The following is a 19,033-nucleotide window of genomic DNA, read 5'->3' on the forward strand; positions in this document are numbered from 1 at the left end:
TTTGAATTAACTCCAGTGACTAAAACACAGGTACATCCTCGAGTCAAAAAAAAAAAAAAAAAAAACACAGGTACACTCGAGAAAAAGAGTTAAACTGTATATGAATCTTAATTGACATCCTCAATTTCTCAGTTACAAAGAAACTTACCCCACATACAGTAAAATAAGAAAGAGACGCATGCCTATAACGCTAAATTTGTTGTAACCAATTATTTATCTCATCAGAAGAAAGATGACATGAAACAAAGAAATATTGTTCCAACTTGCAAATATTTTCTCATTTTTCTTGTTCAATAAACAATATCCCTTGTCACCAAAGACTCAAAGAGGACGACAGAAATTAGGGAACAGGGTAATTAATTAACAATAAAATAAAGCCCAGTTAGATAATTAAGCTTGGGAACTAAAATTACAGGCAGGTATTCATTTTTAGGTATCCTCCTCATTCCTCAATAACAAAAACCCAAGTACTAAAATTACCTAGAGAGACAGAGAGAGACAAGACACTTCTGCTAAAAATAATATGTTGCTACCAAATTGTCACAAAAGAAATAAGAGGCAGCTGCTACTACGTCTAACTAAACATGGCATCATGAATTAATTAATTCTAACTTGAAAATATTTGATATTTCAATTGTTTTTCTTAGTAAGGAGATCGAGATGGAGGACCCCAGGCCATGATTTGATGATGATGACCAGCAGGGCTAGTGTTCATCCGGAAACTGAGCGGCGTTGGACCCGCAACAACTACTACACCCGCCGCCGCCGCCGTAAGCATGACTACAACTATTTTCATTACTGAAAGGCTTAGAATCCTCATCACCTTCGATCATATTCACCGCCACCGCAGTCGCCACTTTCAACAGGCAAAGGCAACCTCTGAAGCGTCGGATTCTGAAACGTGGCGGCCACAACCATCACAGTACTCGCCGCTACAACCTTCCCCCCAACAATCCCTCCAAACACGTGCCCTTGCGCCCCCGCAAGACATATCCCGAACGATGCACAAGCCAGCAGTGAACAAGTCCCGGACGTCGGTACATTCGCCGAACCACCACCACCACCAGCACTTCCGGCGGCAGGAGGAGAAGAGCAAGTGATGATGGTTGGGAAGGCGTCTACGTAAGAACCAGAGAGAGAGAGGAGGTTGAAGGGCCCCTGAAGAGACAGCGACGGGGCGTGGGGCCCAGCTGGGTGCCTCAGCGTGACGCTCAACACCGTCCCTGAACCGCTCAACACACTGATCCCCACGTGGTGCCTTCGAGCGTACTGTTCAATCGTCTCCACCACATCGGACCCGCCGGAGATCTCCAGGACCACCGCCTTCATCGCTGCCTCCGAGTCCTTTGTGATGACGATCGGGGCTTTGGGCTTGTTCTTGGACCCCGGCGGTCTCCCTCTCGATTTCTTTGAGTTTGAGATGATAATCTCACCCGACGGTGATACCATGTTCTTGTGCCTGGACGACGAACATCCTCCTCCTCCTCCACTCGCGCTTCCGATGAGTGTGGGGACGCTCCTGGGGCTGTGCTCCGAGTCATCGGCGGAGGCTTGTGAAAGAGAAGTTGCTGCACCGCCACCAGCACCATAGTCTGCCATTTTAGAAACACAAACACAACAGGAGAAATGTAAGTTGTATGGAGGACAAGGAAGTGTTTGGGGTTATTTTTATATATAGTCAATTTCAGGAATGAGGACGGCCCACAGACAAGTGGTCCCACCAAAAGAGGACATAGCGTCTGATTGGGGAACTGGATCCCCTCGCCACACAAAAGATTAAATTAACAATAAAAAAATCTAAAAATTTGAAAATAATGGCTGCAAGAAGGAAAACGTTTTTAAATTAAAATAATTATGAGAAAGACTACGGTTCCGCCGTTATTATTAACAATACTATGCAATTTTACCAATCAATTATAAATTTCCACATACGTGCTTTAAAAGTTAGGTTTTCCTAATATATATTTTGCTTGTGATGTTCAAGCAAAAACATATATCTAACATGCAACTCATCTGTAATGTTCAAATCAAATATAAATATGCAAGACGCATTAAGTTTTGTGAAAATTCTTTGAAAAACCATGCAACCCTTAAGAGCGTGATGTTTGCCCTAAGTGAACTTACAATTACTAATCACAATAAGACATTCTCAATTTTGAGGTGATGTTCCAACAGAAATTGCATCAAATTACTTGTTTAATTACGCTAATTGTAGCTAAGCATTAAAACAATTAGATAATATAAACACGGTGACTTATAATTCAAAGCAAACATGCATCCATTCATAAGCAAACTAATAAAATTACATATTCATGCTAAGACTCATGGCCTCACCCTAGCAAAATGAATTAGTTATGCATACTTGATAGGAGCATATTTATGCGACTTTGTTATCTTATTTTTTTGCATTTACTTAGTTAATTTCCATTTATTGTAGTAATTTAAGCTATTTTCGTATTATTGAAGGTCCAGTTGGTAAAGATGATAATAAATGGCAAAATGGAGCAATTTAGAGCAGTTTTGGACTTGGATTGGATACCATGCGTGGATAGCATATGGACTGAACGTTTTTGGTGTTAAAATGGTGTTAGACAAGTGCTAAAATTTGGAGAAATTAAAATTGAGGCTTGGAAGGTAAAGAATTACACAAGAAACAGAAATCCTAGTTGCATAGGAATATTATCTTATCCTATCCAATCTTATCTTATTTTATCTTAGCCAACCTTATCTTATCTTATCTCCAGCTGCAAGAAGGAATCCTAATCACATTCCAACACTCTCTACCTGATTCTTAGAGTCCTAAAATAACTCAAAACACCTAATCCCTTTTCTCCTTGGATTCAGCCATTCCCCCTATATATATATGTATTCCTACAACGATTTAGGTGTGCCGTGCCTACCATTCATCCATTGAAGTTGTTGGAATTTTCAGAGTTCTTTTTATCTTTGTTTTAAGTTTCAATGTTTATTTTAGATTGTTTTTCAGTTATGATGAACATGTGTAACTAAGTTTCTGTTTAGCTAGAGGTGAATTTGAAGCCATGATCATATGTTTTATGTAAATTGATTACATCCAGTTATTGTTTCATAAGACATGAATGCAATTTACTTATCTACTTTATAGAGAACTTATTCATGTATGTTTATTAAGGATGCATACTTAGTTTGCATGCGGGATTTGATGCTAGAATATAAGGGAGTTTCACCTAATCGATATGAACTTATATTTGTAAGTAGTAAAAGTCACTAGTCATGATTGAGTTAAGTAAATTCTTGGTAGGAGTATCACACTTTTCATAGTTACGAATGCTTTGTCAATACGTATGATTTTCAAAGAACTTAATGAACTTTGAGATGTGTCTCTATCATGCTTTTCATAGTTAGGGAACTTGAGAAGAATAATTTGGTTGCATCGCTGAGTCCAATTCAATGAACTTAAGAAAATCTAAGAGTAAATCAGTGTTGTTCACAGTTAATTTGGGGCATTGTCATTCATGTTGACATACCTCGACCGAAATCAAGGCGTACTGGCCGTCACGTGAGAGTGACGTAGCCATGTGCACAGTGCGGAAGTATAAATGATAATAGAAACACGAATAAATAAAAACCAAACTAATAGATAAACTAGTTAAAGTAATACGCTAGTGTAAGACTAAGTGTGATAAACATAATCAGAGCAAAAAAAGCCTAAATGCAGTCCAGTAGAACGAATACTAATTACACAACACCCAAAGGTGTTCCTACATTTGTGTTGTTCTGTCAGAACCACCGTCAAAGTCCTCGTGAGCCACCAAAGCGCTTCTACCTAAAACCTAGAAGGGCGCAAAACAGAAAGTGCGAGTGGGCAAAAACAAAGGTTTTCAAAATCATTTCATTCTAAAAAGTTCTAACCCCTCTCCGTAAAACCTGTATAATTTCACAGAAAATAAAATATATGAATATATCGAAATCATGCTCAAAATAACAACATTCATAAATATGCCATGACGAATTTCTCAGCATAAAGTATAAGTAAACCAGGTGATATCAATCAATGCAAATAATATGTCAGCCGGAGTCACCTAATGTGACCTGTACGGCTGAATCTAGAGCTCAAATCCACATCTCAACAACTATATCTGCACACGAGTCGGAACCACCTAAAGTGCTCTATACGACAGGATTGGGTTTAATTAAATACGCTCAAGTGCTACGATCACGTGAAGACTGTGCCAATAATCGCGGGTCACCTACGAGTCGGAACCACCTATAGTGGTTTGTATGACACGACTGTGCACCTAACTTGGATTCAAGATGAGAGTGTGGTGTAGGAGGTGAACATCACGTGAATGACTGTGCCTTAACTCTGGGCAGGAGCACTAACACTGGGGTGCAGATTTATTAGCTCTCAATGCATCTCACATAACCACTAATTCACAACGATAAACTATAAACTTACTTGGCACTTACCTGTGCATCCGCAGCACCAAACATACATATATGCAACTACTAATGCATAAATAAATAGGCAGACACTTTGCATGGCATTTTAAAACATATAAACATTCAATTTCATGTTCTGGGAAAAATCTCAAGTATATAGGTATATACGAAAAACCAAAAGCCCACTCACTGGTATGTGGAAGGGTCGTAGCCCCCGAGCCTTGAGTGACTGTGCTCGTCGTTAGGATATGTCTCACCCATATGCGAAATAACTATAAAAACGTCAATTTAAAGCACATAACCAAAACTAGGTAATAACTTCTCATACAATGTTCAAATGGGGTGTTTGAATATACCAACGTGATCTACTCAACCTCACGAACATCCCTATATTTTTAAAATAATTTTTTGACCACCCACGCGCCGCCACTCGCGGCCAAACCCTAGTTGGCCCTAACGGCCATTGGGAATATTCCGTTAAAACCTTAACAGAAGTTAACGGCCGTTACCTAACGCCGTTAGAATATTCTGTCAACTCTAACGAACTATTCGTCTCCTTCTCCGGCAAGCCTCCCCGGTCGCCGCCGTCCGTCACCGTCAACGCCGCCGTTTGCAACTTGAATTTTCGCCGAAAACTGGAAAATATTCAAATCTTCATATCTTCTTCATTTCTCAACCAAATTCCATGAAATTTGTACAAAAATGAAGCTTACAATGAGTAGAACAAAACCTTACCACTTTCAAGCCTTGAAATCCATGGGATCTCACTGGAAAGTCCTTCGATATATCGGCCAAACTTGCAACTCACTGAACTCGAGCTTCCTGACGTCCAAAACACCTCAAAATTCTTCCCTCGAGCTTCATGAAGACGTTCTAAAGCTTCCTATGACCTTAAAAACTCCTAAAAACCTCACAATAATTAGTGCATGAAAATTGGGGTTAGGGTTTTCGAGATATCCGAAGGTTTCAAGTCTCACAGATGGTATATATGAACTCAGAAACTTGCAAAGAGTTCGAATCTTACCTTCTAGACGTTGATCCGTGCGTGTATGGTTGGTTTTGAAGTTTGTCTGTACAATTGTAAAGGAATGGAAGAAATCCAAGAGGGAGGAGAGAGGGAGAGTCATGGAAGAGTGGTATGGGCGTATGTGTGTGTGTCTTGTTGAATCAACAACCAAAAACAACTAAATGACACCCCACAATGCCAACTAACATCCAAAGGCAATTTAGTCTTTGCACACCTACGGTACAAATAATTTGGGACGGGCTGTCACAACCTACCCCCTTAAGAAAATTTCATCCCCGAAATTACACAACAACCACAACTCAAACACTAGTAATCATAAAACAAGCGTGGATACAACTTTCTCATCTGGTCCTCCGTCTCCTAAGTAGCCCCCTTCACTGAGTGATTCCTCCACAAAACTTTCATTAATCTCACAGTCTTGTTCCTCAGAACCTTTTCTTTCCAATCCAAAATCGTTATTGGTTCCTCATCATATGTCAAATCCGGATTTATTTCTAATGGTTGAGAAGGTATCACATGCGACAGATCCACAACGTAATGACGAAGCATGGACACATGAAAAACATTATGCACTTTAGCCAGCTCAGAAGGCAATTCAAGCCTGTAAGCAACTTCACCAACTCGCTCGGTGATCTGATATGGTCCAATGTACCTAGGACTTAGCTTGCCTCTCTTTCCAAACCGTACTACACCTCTCCACGGTGATAGCTTCAGAAAAACCCAATCACCAACTTTATACACCCTGTCAGTGGCATGCCTGTCCGCTAAGCTCTTTTGTCGATCCTGGGCCACTTTTAGGTTAGACTTAATTACCTGAACATTTTGAGTAGTCTCATCTACAATCTCAGGGCCCACCAAAACTCTTTTTCCGACCTCTGACCAACATAGGGGTGTATGACAAGATTTACCATACAGTGCCTGAAAAGGCGACATGCCTAAACTTGAATGAAAGCTGTTGTTGTAGGCAAATTCCATTAAATCTAACTGCTTGTGCCAAGCGTCACCAAACTGCAACACCGAAGATCTCAACATATCCTCCAATGTCTAAATGGTCCTTTCTGATTCTCCGTCCGTCTGAGGATGATATGCCGTACTATAGAGTAATCTTGAACCCAAAGCTTCCTAAAAAGCCACCCAAAATTTAGAAGTAAATCTAGGGTCACAATCCGAGACAATATTCACTGGAACTCCATGGTACTTCACAATCTTAGATATGAATAATTCAGCTAATCGACTCTCGAATTCTGAAGTCTTTCTTTTTCCCCTGATTCCTTGCTTGAATTATTTCCTGGGTCTCTTCATCATCCACCTGGGCTTCAAGTACACGATCAATTAAAATTGGCCTAACTTGAAAATTAGTAAGTAAGGCTTCCTCTCAATCTTCTACCCCTAACCTCACTCCAGTTGACCTCAAGTCTGCCAGAAGAGGAACACGACTAGCGTATAAAGCGTTAATACGGCCCTGCGATTTTCTGCTAACTGCATCAGCTACCACATTTGCATGACCAGGGTGATAATCAATGGTGCAATCATAATCACTAAATAGTTCCAACCATCTCCGCTGTCGAAGATTAAGATCCCTCTGAGTGAAGAGATATTGAAGACTCTTATGATCCGTGAAAATCTTACATTTTTCTCCATAAAGATAATGTCTCCACATCTTCAAGGCAAGGATAATGGCAGCTAACTCCAAATCATGTGTAGGGTAATTCATCTTATGAGGCTTTAATTGTCGTGAAGCATAAGCAATCATCATACCATGTTGCATCAACACACAACCCAGACCATTCAAGGAAGCATCACTGTAGATTTCGAAATTACCACTATCATCTGGGAATGCCAAAACAAGTGCATGAGTGAGACAATACTTCAACTGCTGGAAACTCTGCTCACAATTATCATCCCACTCAAATTTAACATCCTTCCTAGTTAGCCTCGTCAATGGTAAAGCAATCACGGAAAAATCCTTTACAAACCGTCGGTAATATCCTACTAAGACAAGAAAACTCCGTACCTCTGTGACGGTTCGTGGCTGCTCCCAATTCTCAACGGCTGCTACCTTTTGAGGATCCACCAAAATACCTTAAGCAGATATGACGTGTCCCAAAAATTCCACTTTATCTAACCAAAATTTGCACTTGCTAAACTTAGCATACAATTGGTGTTCCCTCAATCTTTTCAACACCAAAGTAAGATGTCGAGCATGCTCAGATTTAGACTTAGAGTATACCAAGATATCGTCAATAAAGACAATGGAAAACCTGTCTAAATATGGCTGGAATACTTGATTCATCAAATCCATAAAAGCTGCGGGTGCATTCGTTAATCCAAATGGCATTACCAGAAACTCGTAATGACCATAACGAGTCCTGAAAGCTATCTTAGGGACATCCTCACTGCTGATCTTCAATTGGTAATAACCAGATCTCAAATCAATCTTAGAAAATATGCAAACACCTCGAAGTTGATCAAACAAATCATCTATACGCGGCAATGGATAATGGTTTTTAATTGTTACCCGACTCAATTGCCGGTAATCAATGCATAGCCTCAAAGTCCCGTCTTTCTTCTTCACAAACAACATTGGAGCTCCCCAAGGTGAAGTACTAGCCTAAATAAAACCTTTATCCACTAGTTCCTGCAACTAAATTTTCAATTCCCTCAACTCAGCAGAAGCCATTCGATAAGGAGTCAAGGATATAGGATTTGTACTTGGAAGCAAATCAATAGTGAACTCCAAATCTCGGTCTGGTTGCAATCCAAGTAAATCATCAGGGAATACATCAGCAAAATGTCTGACTACCCTTACGTCATCCATGCTACTAAAAGAAACATCATTCAACACCACATGGGCTAAATATCCATGACAACCTTTTGATAATAGCCTTTTTGCTCTCACAATAGAAATAACGCCATGTCTCACTCCACTCTGCTCACCCATAAAAGTAACCATAAGTAATCCAAGACGATGGAAAGTAACTATTTTCCCGTAGCAATCTATATTGGCACGATTATAATGCAACCAATCTATGCCCAAAATCACATCAAAATCAACAATATCTAATGGAATAAGGTTAGCTGGCATAACCACATCCTCCACCATCACTGGACATCCTGGATACACACAATCGACATAACATCTCTCCCTTCTAAGTATAGAAAACTCAAAATCATACCCTAGAGGTGTAGGCTGAGGTTGTGTCACTTGAGCAAATGTATGAGAAATAACAGAATGTATAGCACCATAATCAATCAATACTCTAGCAAAATAACCAAGGATATTTAACGTATCCATGATCAAGTCAGGATTATTCTGAGCATCCTACAAAGAAATATTGTGGATACACCCCTGGGTCTGCTGTTGTCCACCATGACCTCTGCTAGTCTGACCACCTTGACTTTGCACATTACGCCCCTGACTAGGCTGACCAGATTGCCTTGAAGATCCTGCACTACTAGAAACGATCTCTCCTTACTGGGGCTGTCCTCCCTGGTACCATTGAGATCCACCAGCTGGAATGGGAGGATACGACATATAACCTCTAGAATACTGAGGATACCTACTCTGATAATAGGGATCCTGGGGATACTGATATTGCCCTGAAGCATAAGGAATGACATCACCCTAATAATGGTAAGCACCACCACGACCCATCTGACCAAAACCACTAGACACTGGAACTTGCTGAATCGACACTGGTGGTGATAAGAAAGGCTACTAGGGCCTCTGCTGATTCTAAGGACAACTTACAGCTCTATGTCCCATCTGCCCACAAGTGAAACATCCACTGCTGCCTCTTCTACACTCTCCAAAATGCCTATTGTTACATCTGCGGCACAACGGAGCTCTCCCTCTACTAGTATCCCCCTGTCTCTGGCCTCTAGAAGCCCCAGAAAATCTACCAGCTCTACCCTGACCAGTGGCACTAAAACCTCCACTAGAAGAACTGGAACTGGCTCTACTTCGTTAAAGCTCTGGGTCTTGCGAGGTCCTTGAGATGCTTGTCCTTTACCTTTATCATCTTTCTTTTGATTACCATTTTTTTTCTTCTTCTTCACTCTCGCTAAGCATATTCTCAGAATCCTTAATCCTCAACAAAATCTCATAGAACGCCACTTCTTCTTAGTACCCAATCTGAAACAACGAAGCATCTCAACTGGATTAGCAGCAACTTCCGAATGATAATGAGACAAATCAGTGAATCTCCTGTAATATTCATTCGCCGTCAACTTCCTCTGCTTCAATTCAGTAAATTCTTGCTTCTTACGATCAATATACTCAGGGGGAACAAACCTTTTCCGAAACAACCGTTTAAACACTTCCCAGTCAGCAACTTCCTCTGGGGTCAAATGACGAATCTCCTGTCTGATGTGAAATATTCTAACACTCAAATTAAAACCCTATGATTGTAGTATATGAAACTAGGGATCGTTTTAGGCTGGGGATTAGAAGGGATGCTAATCTACTCTAAACTGACTTAAAAACACAAAACAAAACTTAAAAACACTTGACTAGACTTATATGACTCAAAACAAACTAAAAAGACTCAAAATAGCACAAAACAATCAAATAGACTCAAACTAGACTTTAAAAGGTGATTTGGACTAAAAGACACAACCAAGTAAAGGGGGATTGGATTTTGGACGAAATTAAAGTAAAGACAAGCAGATTAAAGACTCTTAAACAACTTGGACAAAATTGGGGAAAAATATGGGTGAATGGCTAGCTAGAGGGTTCATCTCCACACATGACACATATGCATACAAATTGATTTCCAGTTATTATTCCTTTAAACCATGAACGACAACGCCCCAAGTTAGTTGCATCACACAAACTAACCATTAGATTTTCCTTATTTCATTGAATTAGATGGAATACGCATCGTAACCAAATTATCTTTCTCAAGTTCCCTATATGAAACGCATGATAGAGATACATATCAAAAGTCATTAAGTTTTGTGAAAATCATAAGCATTGATAAGGCATTCATCACTATGAAACGCATGAGACTCATACCAAGGATTTACTTAACACGATTGTGACTAGCAACCTCCAGTACTTGTGAATATAAGTGAATAACTATTACGTGAGACCCCCTTATACTCTAGCATCAAATTCATCCATGCAAATTAAGTGTCGATCCCCAACCCACATACATAAACAAGTTTTAATAACTTAGATAAGCAAATCACATTCATGCCTTAAAAAACAATAACTGGACATAATCAATTCATATAACATATATAATCATGGCTTCGAATTCACCTCTAACTAAAAAGAAATTAGTTCCACATGTTCGCAAAACAAAGATAATTAAACTCAAACATTAAAAACAAAGATAAAATACGCCTAGAAACACTCCAGGTGGCTCCTCATTCCTTCCTTGCTGCCAACAATGGGGATTTGTGTGAATTTAGTCTCTTGAGGTGTGGTGGATGGTGTGGTGTGAAATTGTGGTAGAGGGTGGTGGTTTTTGAGTGTTGTGGCATCATGTATTTATAGGGTGAAGGGGAGGCACGAAATTGGGCTGGAAATGAGAGGAATTAGGACTCCAAATCTCCAAAGAACAAGGACACTTTCAATCAAATTCCAAGGAGGACAAGGAATGGTCCTTGTGGCAGATTCTAGAACTTCTAGAAGGGTTACATGTGGCATAAACTTAATGCACGAAAATAAGACTTCTAGAACTTGATATTTAGGTGATTTAATGTGAAAAGGAGTCATCTTTGAAGTTGGAATTAAGGTAGGAAAATATTAGGATAGGATAAGATAAGATAAGGTTGGATAAGGTTTGGATAAGATAAGGAAATTTGGATAATATTCCTTCTTTGTAGCTGATTCCTTATCTTCAAAGTCTTCAATTTAATTCTTCTAGATCTTAATCACATTCCTAGCCTCTCTTGATCTTCAAATTCATCCATCCACCTTGCTCCATGCATGTGCAATCCATTCCAACCCAAAACTGCTCTAAAATGCTCCAAATTGCATTTTCTTGCCAACTTTGTCAATTGAACCTAAAAACACACGAAAATAGCTTAAAACACTCTCACAAGTAGAAATTAGCTATGTAAATGCAAGAAAACAAGCTAACTAAGTCGCATAAATATGCTCCTATGACCGTCCCTACCAAGAAGCCGATTCTTTACCTAAGAACCATGAAGTCGTCTCTACCCACCTTTAAGAAGGAAGATTCCCTTGACTTTGCAACACTCAAAAAGTCTTTTCAATATGTTCAAGCCTTCGCTCAGCTCCCTCATATCCTTCATGACCCTCAAACTTATCCAGCTTTAAATTATACATGGTCTCTAAAGGTGTCCTCTGAGGAGGGCAAAGCGCAGACTGAACAGCAGTAGCAATAGCTTCCCCCAACTGAGCTATATTGGGGAAACTAAGCTCAGCTGAGCGACGTGGTTCTCTACGAGACAACATAGTTCTGACAGAAAACAATTAGAACACTCACAAATAATGCATGACTGCCAAACCTAGGCTCTACTACCAAACTGACATAGCCATGTGCACAGTGCAGAAGTATAAATAATAATAGAAAAGCGAATAAATAAAAACCAAACTACTAGATAAACTAGTTAAAGTAATATGCTAGTGTAAGACTAAGTGTGATAAACATAATCAGCGCACAAAAAGCCTAAGTGCAGTCCAGTAGGACGAATACTAATTACACAACACCCAAAGGTGATCCTACATTTGTGTTGTTCTGTCAGAACCACCGTCAAAGTCCTCGTGGGCCACCAAAGCGCTTCTACCTAAAACTTGGAGGGGCGCAAAACAGAAAGTGTGAGTGGGCAAAAACAAAGCTTTTCAAAATCATTTCATTCTCAAAAGTTCTAACCCCTCTCTGTAAAACCTGTATAATTTCCCAGAAAATAAAACATATGAATATATCGAAATCATGCTCAGAATAACAACATTCATAAATATGCCATGATGAATTTCTCAGCATAAAGTATAAGTAAACCAGGTGATATAAATCAATGCAAATGATATGTCAGCCAAAGTCACCTAACGTGACCTGTACGACTGAATCTAGAGCTCAAATCCACATCTCAACAACTATACCTGCACACGAGTCGGAACCACCTAAAGTAGTATGTACGACAGGACTGGGTGTAAATAAATACACTCGAGTGCTACGATCATGTGAAGACTGTGCGAATAATCGCGGGTCACCTACAAGTCAAAACCACCTATAGTGGTTTGTACGATATGACTGTGCACCTAACTTGGATCCAAGATGAGCATGTGGTGCGGGAGGTGAACATCACGTGAAGGGTTGTGCCCTAACTCTAGGTAGGAGCAGGAGCACTAACACTGGGGTGCAGATTTATGAGCTCTCAATGTATCTCACATAACCACTAATTCACAACCATAAACTATAAACTGACCTGGCACTTACCTGTGCGTCCGCAACACTAAACATACATATATGCAACTACTAATGCATAAATAAATAGGCAGACACTTTGCATGATATTTTAAAACATATAAACATTCAATTTCATTTTCTGGGAAAAATCTCAAGTATATAGGAATATACGGAAAACCAAAAGTCCACTCACTGGTATGTGGAAGGGTCGTAGCCCCCGAGCCTTGAGTGATTATGCTCGTCTTCAGGATAGGTCTCACCTATATGTGAAACAATTATAAAAACGTCAATTTAAAGCACATAACCAAAACTAGGTAATAACTTCTCATACAATGTTCAAATGGTACCAACATGATCTACTCAACCTCACGAATATCCCCATATTTTAAAAATAATTTTCTGACCACCCACGCGCCGGCCACGCACGGTCAAACCCTAACTGGCCCTAACAGTCGTTAGGAATATTCCGTTAAAACCTTAACAGAAGTTAACGGTCGTTACCTAATGCCGTTAGAATATTCTGTCAACTCTAACGGAATATTCGTCTCCTTCTCCAGCAAGCCTCACCAATCGTCGCCGTCTACAACTTGAATTTTCGCCAAAAACTAGATAATATTAAAATCTTCATATCTTCTTCATTTCTCAACCAAATTCCATGAAATTTGTACCAAAAGGAAGCTTACAATGAGTAGAACAAAACCTTACCACTTTCAAGCCTTGAAATCCATGGGATCTCACCGGAAAATCCTTCGATATACCGGCCAAACCTGCAACTCACTGAACTTGAGCTTCCCGACGTCTAAAACACCTCAAAATTCTTCCCCCAGCTTCGTGAAGACGTTCTAAAGCTTCCTATGACCTTAAAAACTCCAAAAAACCTCACAATAATTAGTGCATGAACAGTGCATGAAAATTGGGGTTAGGGTTCTCGAGGTTTCCGAAGGTTTCAAGTCTCACAAATGGTATATATGAACTCAGAAACGTGCAAGGAGTTCAAATCTTACCTTCTAGACATCGATTCATGCGTGTATGGTTGGTTTTGAAGTTCGCCCATACAATTGTAATGGAATGGAAGAAATCTGAGAGGGAGGAGAGAGAGAGAGTCACGGAAGAGTGGTATGGGTGTGTGTGTGTGTGTCCTGTTGAGTCACCAACCAAAAACAACTAAACGACACCCCACAACGCCAACTAACGTCCAAGGGAAATTTAGTCTTTTCACACCTACGGTACAAATAATTCGGGACGGACTGTCACACATGGTTTATAGGAAGAATAACTGGAGATCGATTTGTATGCATATGATTCACGTGTGGTGAAGAATCCTTTAGTTATCCTTTCATTCACAACTTAATTTACTTGCTGCCATTTACTTTTGTTTTAATTAAATTAGTCCAAAATCCCCTCAGTCACTGGTTTGTTGTTAGTTTTACTTAGTTTTCAGTTTTATAAGTTTAATTTGTGTATATCAGCATCCCTTCTAATCCCCAAAATAGAACGATCCCTACTTACTCGTACTACGATTGCAAAATATATAGGGTTTAATTTGTGTGTTAGTTTCTACCACATGAATACTCATAATAAAAACCAAAGAAAGTACCATTAACTAGAAAATTATTAAAAACACCTTGTAGGTAAAAAGTCTAAAATTCTCCAAAACTTTGTTAAGTTCTCTAAAAAGTCTTATTTAATACTACACATTAAAATCCCTTATAAAAAAATGTTATCTATAAACTAGGCAACAAAATAATAAAAAAATAACTTAAAAACAAACACCAAATCTGACTAAGAAATCTGCCCAACAGAAAATAGCCACGTTTCTGGACCTTCAGGGCTCCAAAACAGGCCCAAAACGAATCAAATATTAGAACCTCCTCTTGAAGTTCCAAAAAGAGCCCAAGTCCAAAATGCATCATTTTCTAGCCCAAAAGTTGCAAATAAGCTCTGTAGCCCAATCTCTCATCACCACACGCTGAGCACAAATTAATTCACCACGATTAGATGCTTTGGGATAAAATTCTGAAATTTTGACACAACCTTCTTAACAGACTCACAAACCTGTTCCAATTGGAATCACTCAAAAATTCCTCCATTTGACTTTATACCTAAAATGGATTCACATGTCCTACATTGAAAATACATAATAAAGTATCAAAATCTCACCAAAATATACCGAGAATAGGGGAAAATATATAGTAAAAATAGACTCATCATCCCTCAACTTGTATAATGATATATGGCGTATGTACCTGTGTTTGGGGCACACTGAAAAGTCTCTCGTTTGGTTGGACAGAGAAATGGTGATAGACGTATGCTCTTTGATTTGAGATTTTTCAATATGCTTGGAACAAGGCCCTGTACACCAAATATAATAATACAATTGGCATTTATGATACTTCTGTATTGTATTGTATTCTTGGTACACTAAACAACTTCTCCTCTTGTTATTGGTTGCAAGCTAGAACTCCAAGTACACTGTCCATTTCAACACTAGAACCACTATCAGGTGGGGCCAAAAACCTTTAGTATAATAAATGCCAATAAATCAAATAAAAGAGCATTATAGGCCACATCTGGAACATATTTATCCCAGCTTGGATATTTGGAAAGAAAGGCCTGCAAACACAATGGCATTAGCTACAAAGTTTACTTCTCTACCAGGGAACACCGCAAAGGCCCTAAACCGCATCAATAACAAGTTTGGAATCACCCTCCACACAAGTATGTGTTGGAAATATGCCCCAAAGCCAATCATAAGATGATACTTTACCGGCATTTCACACATTAAACTAAACTAGTTTAATCTAAGGGTAAAGAATATGTTAGAGCCGTCTCATTAAATGTTCTACGCTGAAAAAATAAGTCAAGGAATATGTAACTAACAGAATGTAATATAAAGAAGTTAGATTCATGAGACATTTCTCTTTCATACACATATCCTAAAAATTTCAGACCCTATATTGTTGATTAGGCATAGAGAATCCGGATAAGGTTCGGTCTCGAGTCATTGGTGTGAATGACACCAAGACAAATATGTAGGTGCTAAATAAAGAGTGAGTTCACTGAACGCGATCAAACAAAAGATCTTATACTCATGTCACATGAGAACTCATAATTGGGATAATGCAAAGTAGTCTTTTGACCTAAGACATTATAGTTGTCTTGTGCTTAGGTCAATAATCTTTAACTATGTTAATGGCATTCCATTTGAGGGTGTCCACAACATACTTGGGGTTAAGCTACTTAGTCATGTGGGTACACAAATGTACAACAAGGGATCTCTAACCTTCAAAATGTTGAGGGAGAATACTCGATGGTATGATTAAGAATTGCTGGTCAAAGTATGAATGAGATTTAGGAAGTCATTCCACATCATATTCAAGGTAATCATATAAACAATAGAACCACATTGCATAGTAGATATCAATAAATTATTATCAAACAATGTGATCAAGAGTATTGATTTAGAGTAGGCGTGAGCACGATTTAGTTCGGTGCGATCTTGGGTGAAATTGAAACAAAAATTGAAATTTTTTGTGCTTCGGTTCGATTTGGTGCGGTTTTGAAGCTAAAACCCAAAATGGAAAACAAACCATTTGGTTTCTGTTTGGTGTGGTTTCAAACGATTTTGGTTCGGTTTCAAATTATTTCCAAACAAAATAAAAGTAAAGTGACATCATTCACCTTGCAAGACTAGAGAACTCTCCCGTTGCATGTGCATATTTGGAAATTGCCCCCAGTATAGATGTAGCTTAAGGCTTTAAGCTATCAAATTTGAATCTTTAGAAATAAATGTAATACTCATTGATATTTATGTGTTAGCCAGTGTAATCATGTTGACATTGGGCCATTCTAGTCTGTTAAGATATGTGTGTGCCCTGTTTTTTAGATTAAGGACTCATTTTTGCTCTCAAGATTTTTGAATGAAAATATTGTCTCTGATTTCCTTGTTTTTATGCGTTTTATTTTTTTTTGTAGCTAGTGAGTCCTACTGGAGACTAGCGGAAAGATCAAGGCGCTGTAAATTTGATGCAAGAGAACAAAAGGCTCCGAGCTGAGTGATTACATGCTTATCTGCCTCGTTATTCCAATTCCATCTCGTGAACAATCATTTTTTTTTTCCTCTTAGCTATTTGTTTCACCTTGTCAACTGCTTGGAATATGAGAAGAGGAATGAACAACTTAAACAAAAAACAACAAAATGTATGAACTCAAGCAAACAACCAATTAGACCACAACAATTTATTACGGGTATTTTTTGCGGTGCGGTTCGGTTTAGATGGCCAAGGCTGAAACAAAACCATTTTTTCCAAATCGTTTCAAAACCACAAAAAGCGAACCGTTCGGTGCGGTCCGGTTTGGTTCGTGTTTTGATTGTTTAGAGTTACAATGACCCACTGCCTAGCTAATTGGAATCTAATGGATCGCACACTGTGTAAAAATGAATGTGAAGAAATATCAAGAGATGGACAAACAATTAAATAGTTTAATTTAGATGTCAAGATTAATTAATTTGTTAATTATTCATACGAACAAGTTCGGATTGGGCTTTAAGTTAGTCTCGGGCTTCGTGGCCCAAATGAGTTTTGATCCATAAGGTCCATTAAACTTAAGTTGTATGACAACCTAATCAAAATGAGCAACTAGCCAACTAAGGGAGGCCATCCTTGCTAGAGGAAATGGACTAATTTCAAGTTTGCCACTCAATTGCAATGGGTATAAAAGTGACATTATAGCCATTTCCTCGTTACGGTTTTCTTCGGGAAAAGAGTGAAACTTTTTCACTTCTTTCTTCCTAAAGAGCCCGGCTACCTAGAGGGAGTGTAGCTAGCAATTATTCTTCTTCTAGATCATCTACCTTGTCTTCACTCTACATCCTTGGTGTAGAGACTTATAGATTCCGACTTTGGAAGCTTTGGAGATCATTTTTATCAAATCCTCAAGAAGCAAAGGAGAAGAAAATGAGCAAAGTTTCAAGGAGAGAAGATCCAAAACACAAGGAAGCATCCATGGAGGTTTGGAGTGATAATTTGTAAAGAGTCTTTGTTCACCAACGCTAAGCTTTGAATTTCTTAGGATTTAGAATTGTTTTTGAGATAATGAAATCTTTAATTATTAATTTTATGCATGTATTGCTCAAATGTTCTTAGTTAGTCAAAAGTTTTCCTTTTAATATTAATTGGAGCAATTGTATCTGAATTTTGGCTTTAGAGCGTTGATTTTTGAATTAAAATTTTGTGAGTATTGGTCCCCAAACTTGTATAATGTGGAACATCAGTCTTTTTGACTAATTCTGTTAAAACTTTTATGCAAAAAATTGATGACAGTTCTAGCAAAGTTAGCCAAAATGAAATTGCTCTATTTTATAACAATTTCAAGGACAAAACAATCATGAAGTTTTAGTTTAGAGGCTAAAGCCCTATTTAAGCTAAAGATCACGAAGCATTAATCTGATTATCCCTGATGTTAAAGAAAAATGTGAAGAAATAATAATGCCATGTCATCACAGAGTATTTTTCAAAAGGAAATGATTTTCACACACTATTTTTAACCTCTTACATACCTCTATTCAATATTGGTCATTGATTCTATTTGACTTGTTCAATCTAATGACCATAAATAAAGTGAGGTTTATGAGAGACTAAAAAGGGGGTGTGAAATCACTTCCTTTTTTCAAATTGACGTCATTTTTATGCAGGAATCTATAAAGGGAATATTCCCTAAAAGGACAAGCAATTAGAAAATTTGACAGAAATCGGCCGATTTCTTAATCTTGGGACTAAACTAGGATTTTTGAAATATGCACAAACCATGTACTCATGCACAACAATATGACAGAAATCAGATTTTCTCAAAACTTGAAGTGACCAAATTACCCTCCCATATGAATGTGTTATTGCAAAGACCCAGTTAACATTTTTTCATTCCTTCTCTCACAAAATGTGAAAAAGTGGGTATTTGTTATGATTTTTTTTTTTTTGCGTTTTTAGCTTAATTTTGATTATTCTTTGTGTTAGCTGTTTTGAAATCGATAATTACTTTGTCAAGTTTCCTAGCAGAAAATCCCCCTGTAGCTTACTTTGTGGGTGTTAAGAGCTTTCAGTGGCATTCAATCAACACAAACAGATTTATGCTTCTGTATTCGTGAGTGTGTGTGAATATTTTAGTTAATACTTCCTGCTTAGTTTGGGCAAATGTGTCTTGA

The 19,033-nt window shown here is 38.5% G+C and overlaps 1 pseudogene; it reads right to left on the reverse strand.

Annotated features, from left to right (window-relative positions):
* Window positions 1-360: 360 nt before the first annotated feature.
* Window positions 361-1,627, reverse strand: LOC148693032 (AT-hook motif nuclear-localized protein 17-like; annotated as a pseudogene).
* Window positions 1,628-19,033: the final 17,406 nt, after the last annotated feature.

Source organism: Pyrus communis, chromosome 11 (genome assembly GCF_041283825.1).
Source record: "Pyrus communis isolate YQ-2024b chromosome 11, ASM4128382v1, whole genome shotgun sequence".
In the NCBI taxonomy this organism is placed as follows: Eukaryota; Viridiplantae; Streptophyta; class Magnoliopsida; order Rosales; family Rosaceae; genus Pyrus; species Pyrus communis.